Here is a 6,184-nt window from a genome sequence, read left to right as displayed (position 1 = left end):
TGTGGAACGGCGCCAACTTCACATAATTCGCTCTGTTTTATATTCTTCTTGGAGGAGCAGGCATTGTAATTAATAAAGGTTCAGCATAAACCCATTAAATGAGTTATTAGAGAGGAACCGACGCCCTTTAAATCTCTTAAAGCTGGTCTTGTTAATTTGCAACCCAGCAGGAATTTGCTCTATTTTTCCAGGGAAATTGCAATGCTACCATAAAGGCGCACAGCAACGGACTGTTGGAGTTACTTTTATGGGTGGAATAGAACTGTCTATCAAGCAGCAAAGTCCTTTTTTGAACGGGTGATGCAGGGTATCCAGGTGTTTCCCTATATTGCAGCAGGATATAAATTGGGTAGAAGGCTTACCCCAGAAGCGTAGTCCGATGTCAACCGACCATCTTATCGCCTGTTGCCTAATGGAGTACCCGAAACGGATTGGGACACAACAATGCCAGAATTACGAGAAGTGCCACTTACAGGAGCACACTAAACGCAAACACGCCCACCCTACTGATATGCGGTTGAGGTTGAGGTTGTTTTTTGCTACAGGAGAGATTAGCCGTGCAAATATTCTGTCGGCAATTGTTCCACCATCGCAAAACTTAGAAGTTAATCACAATTGGCAATTTTCAGCGCATATCTGTGACCTTGTAAATGTGCGTAGGCATGCTCAGTCCCTACGATTGTAATCAACTGGAACTGTCACCGTCTGCAGTTCAGATCCGCGTGGTGGTTCAGCGTTCAGTATTGACGTTGAAGACTTATTCTAGTCGCTACCGCATGTGCAACTTTTGAAATGTGTTAAGGATTGTATAACGCAATAAAATGACGAAGTTGCCTTTATTTCCCGCTGCGGGATTGAGTTCTGGCTGTTTATTTGAACTTTACATTTATTGGCTGGAACAATGTCGTGTACATTAAAAAATATGCTATCTGTATCGGATGAAGAGTTGGTCCGGTTCTGAGCGATATTTTTCTGTGCGAGGTTCATAGGTGCCTTGAGCATGAGTTGGACGGAATGGTGACTAAAGTTTTCCGTCATGTTGACGATTTTATAGTTTTTGTGAAATGTGACCCCACCCGGACAATTGCCGATGTTTTGAAGGTGTTCAAAACAAGAGGACGTGGCCTGAATTTTACGTATGAAGCTCCCGAAAATGGAGGCGTTAAGGTTTTGGATCTTTACTTGTTTTTCGAGGGCAACCATCTGTGCTGGTCGTTTTGCACAAACTACCAAGGTCTATCTTCAACCACAAAAAACGTCTTCCAACTCCTGGAAACAAGATAATGCAAGACATTTCTACTCATATAGATAATCCCGCACCTGGAAGGTAATCCTGCACCAAAAGTAGGGCTTGTCGAGCTATCAAGGATAATCGCTTTTGTTGGCAGTACACCAAATACGAATGTCGTTTGTGCATTTAAACATACAGACCTGCCTGGCATTTTGTTGCGAAAGCAACACTACGCGAGTCGGCGAGCCATTTCGCGGAGCTGACCAAAGGCCACACTGCGCATGCGCGAGGAGCACTAACGTCACATGGCCCTCAGCCGGCGCGCCACCACCGTCGCTGCGCGGGTGACTCAGAGGTGCCGCCACCGCGCTCGCCGCGCTCGCATGCGCAGTAGCGGGCATAGCTAGCGTGCGTGGGCGGCTGGGGCCGCCGCCGCTGCCGCGCGCTCTCCAACGCCTCTCTCTCTCTCCTCATTGCTTTCGCAGTCCTCCAGGTTTAACCAGAGCTAAACCACTGCCGTTTTTTCTTCAGGGCCGCTGCAAGACCTGTCATTGCAACGTTGAAGAGGGTGAGGCAAAAGCGCTCCCCGAGGCATACCTCGCGAAACGCCCTTTCCGTGCTTAAAGTGGTCCCCCTAACCTGACTCGAATCGAATAAACGCAAATGAACGAATAAATTAATGCATAAAATGACCCCGCACACCCAGGGCGTGCAGGCTATTTAGTATTCAGCTTTGCAGGACGCTCTCGTAAACTTTTGCTGCGTCAAGGAAATAGCTAGTGTGGAAAGATCGAAAGCCCACTGATATTCAATGTGGTTTACGAGAGCGAAGACGCTGTCTTGGGCACTCAGACCTTGGCGGAACCCAATCATAGCTGATGTAAACAAGGACAGGGGTCAATTCCAGAATATGCACGTACAAATGTATCGGCAGTCTTCTTAGTCCAGCACGCGAGAGGCTTTTGTTTACGTAATGCGAGAGGGTCGAATGCTTCCAAGGACGACATCCACAAGCAAAACTCTCCACCCATGACTCGCCATATTCTTCATCGGAAGAAATACAGTGAAGCTAACACAAACGGAAGCCCACTGAGAGCTGCACAGTTTGCGTGGAGTGGAATGGCGGCGTTCAGCCTACTGAAGGTCGTTTTGAGGGCTTTGTCGTCCTTCTTTCCGACGATTTTCGCCTTTTGCCCTCTGCACCAAGGCACTGTGTTGCGTAAATTTCTTGAATAAAAAAAAAATTTGCCGCCCCACCCTGCTGCGCGCTGCGCAGAGGTTCTTGCGCTTTAAATCCGGTGTCCGGAAAATGGTGAGGTAACACGACTGACGTGTTTGCTGCCATCTTACTGGAAAGCATTTTGCGCATAGTACTACCAGACAAGCATGCTCCTTGTTCCCTGTACTTGTCCCAGTGGACATTGCTGATTTTGGAACCATGGAGATGGAAGTCCGCAGCAAACACAAAAGTGGATAATGGTCACTCCCCATCCGGTGTGGTCGTGCTGACAATTTCACCTGGACGTGAAGCAAATGCTAAGTCAGCTGTGGCTGAGGTGGTGGCTGAAAGAAGATGGGGCTTCCATCTTTGGCAACAGAAAGGTCGAAATTGTCGATGATGTCTTCAAGGTTTCGGCCGCAGGAATCCATGTGCCTGTCGCGCTAAATAGAGGGGTGAGCGTCGAAATCACCCCAAATAATGCAAGGAGATTAACAGCGGTCTCAAAGCTCCTGCAGAAACCGATCCAAAACTACCTTCTTCCGCGGACACAAGTACACGGATGCAACAGAAAGAGTTCGTGAGTCGAGCTGTAGCCTCGTAGCCGCTACTTCAATGACTTCCTAGCAATGATCGGTGACCTTCAAAGACACATGCGGAATTTCCCGGTGTACATATAGCGGTGCACTTCGGTTGAGTAAGTACTTTATGCTGCGGTCTTTAGAGGGCGTCATATCCAAAAGATATGGCACTTGGCAGGCCAACTTTCGAGAGTGCCAATATTGATTAGCCTCTTTCAAAAACACTTTTAGCTCTACCAATCGACTGCTGATCACCGCGCAGTTTGATTTCATTATAAGTGGCAGTTTTCTGTGATATTTTTTTAGTTCCGTGAAGTTCCATACGAACCATATTAGAGCAAAAGAATGTTCCCTATGGAAGCAGTATTCGCCGACTCTGAGGAAAGCAGCAGCTGTAGAAAGTTTTTCAGGGTGACAGGTGGCATAGCTGGGACATATGAACGCATGGCTTCAAATAGACCGAGCAGAAGATAAGCCAGACTGATTCTTGAGCTCATTTTGCGCAGCGCATTCCCTCAAAACTTTGACAAATGGTGCCGACTGGGGCGCACTATGGACTACGTAGTTCGTTCTGACGTCGTTTTGGGTGAATGAGAGACTCCTCTCTACCGTGCAGTCTGGTAGCGATCCGCTCGCTGAGGAACATGGGCACGGTTTGCTAAAGCAGCTCGAACAGCGGACTCGCGCGCACGGGACTGTGGTGCTCGCTGGGCACCGGGCGCTTAATGACATGGGCACTTTTTGATAATGGGACTCGAGAATCCGACTCCAACAGATGCAAATGATCACTTTGAGGAACAGACTTCTTAGTAGGTTGGGTTTTGGGTGTAATAATGAACGGCTTCGGACAGTCTAGAGCGCTTAAACGGAAGGCTCAGCCGCCGGAACTCACTCGGTGGTATCACCTTTGCACACTTGTGCGTGCACTCCCAGACACCGCAAGAGCGTGTGGCGGTAGCGGATTCGGTCTCCAAGGAGATGCTCTCGACTCAGCATTGCAAGCTAAGCCAGAAACAAGCAACCAAGTGACAGAGGCGGTGGTGGTTTGCTGTCCAGAGAATGGGTGGTAGCCAAAGGTTCACAAAAGAAAGAAACTTTATACAGCAAAGAGACGGTACAGAGGATTTCACAATCACTAGTACCAGCACCTACAGAATGGTTGATAAATACAATGCAACATGCAAAGTAATATTCTAGAGTAGCTGCAATGCAACAAAAGGCTTTGCACCTAAAGTGCACTAATAAAGGAAAGAGGCAAACCAACAACAATTATGACTGCACATAAGTCTCCTTACGTGCGGAAATGCAAAGCTGTGCGCGGTCCGCAACTTGCGCCATCTGATGACCAGACCCAGTTCCGTACATTGCGAGGGCGGTTTTCATTGAGGACCGCATAATGGCGCTATGACTGCACGCCAAGTACGGAGCAAATTTAGCGGAAACGGAGAACATTTGTTACTCTCTTGATTGCTACATCTGCAATTAGCACGCCCACAATTACTCATGTAGGCCTGAGTACATATCTGGAAGATACGTTTTTAAGAACTGTGCATTCACTAGACGCTCCGTCATTGAGCTTCAAACGACGAAGTGTCGTGACGCAGTGGCAGCGTCCCCGACTCTCAAGCCGGCGGCCCGGTTTCGTTTCGCCCTAGACACTAATTTTCTTATCAGTTTATTTACCATAAAACTTATCAATGACAGCTCGGGCGGAAACTTTAGCGGACAGCCTCTGTCTACGACTTCTGTCCTCGACACTCATGAGCCAAGAAAGCCTTTCTCCTTAAAAGAACAGAATTTGTTCACCAGGCACTGAGATGGACTGAAGACCTGAGATCCGAAGGGGCTACGACGAAGAGGCGCGCGTTGCCTCGCTGGTCCGTGGCTGGGCGAGTGGTGCTGTCCTGGCAGTCGTGCGGGCGCGTTTCTCTAAGGCTTAAACGCCGACACGGGCTGACAGAGAGCGGTCAACGTCCTTCATATAGGGGCACGAGCCGCGTCTGTTCGTTTCTTCGCGCCAAGGCCGGCGCCCACACACAAGGTATTAACTGTATATTTGCAATCTCATTCTTGCGTCCGGCGGGTTTCCCCAGTGGTAACGCGCGGAGACTGGCTTTCCGGAAAATTCCGCTTATGACTTGAGACCTGCCGGCGCGCCAACGGACTGGAGAGGGCATCACTCAGCACGCTCAAGGCTACGCCTTCTCCGACGGCAATGAGTAGCATTTGTTCCAAACTTCTCGCATAATCGATGGCGGGCGTTTTTCCTTTCGCGCCGCGCCGACGAGCGAAGTGGAGGGGAAAGCAACACACACAAGGTAACGTGCTCTCCAGGGTTCTTTTCTCCACTGTTCCAGAATTCTCTAGGGTGCCGCGGTGGCTTTCCGAACGCGCGCCGAATGCTGTGACAGGCGACCGCCGCAGTTCGCTTAAAGTCCGCTTTGCAGGTTTGAAAATCGTTGCAAGCATCGCACTGTTTGCACATTTGATTCTTTGTACAATATTTGGCCACAGATAAAAACAGTTGAGATCGGTAAACAACGGGGACGCATTTCAGTGAAGTCGGTGATTGCATGCTTTGTGAAACTGACGTCAATTTTTTCCGGGCGCTTACTTTTGGGAGCAAATGTCAGAACTGGCCATTCATTTCCCAACGCACAACTCGCCGCACGTGAACTTCTTGTGGTTTGCAGTAAGTTAGAAGGTTGCCCTGTGTGCTCCTCTCTCCTGTGTGGTGTATGTGTTCTGCGCTGAATTAGATGGTTATAATGACGAAGAAAAACCAACTAGCCCAACAGCTAACTATTCTTCTGTACTCTGAGCACCACGTCGGGCGCCCGTTATAGCACATGTGCTCTTCATGTAGGAGTGGGGCAGCCGGGCTTTCACTCCTGTGTAACCAATTTTATAGCAGTGCAGGAAGACGTCAACTTTCTGCTCTGTGGAGACGTACAGGTCAAGAGCCCCTGAACTGAAGAGTCGCGAAGAGCATGGTGGGATTTCACGTTTTAGATCTCTCAATTTCTGAATTGTCGAAAACATGACCTCAATCCCCACCGTTTGTTGTTTCCGTTGACTCAACAATTCGAAGCCCTCGCTGTCCACGTCAGTCTTATCAGGCACTAATTCGTCACCGCCAACGATTGTTAAGTC

The sequence above is a fragment of the Amblyomma mixtum genome, chromosome 8 (genome assembly GCF_055824585.1).
Source record: "Amblyomma mixtum isolate Tamu chromosome 8, ASM5582458v1, whole genome shotgun sequence".
NCBI lineage: Eukaryota > Metazoa > Arthropoda > Arachnida > Ixodida > Ixodidae > Amblyomma > Amblyomma mixtum.
The sequence above is the reverse complement of the archived record's forward strand: the minus strand, read 5'-3'. Positions refer to the sequence as shown.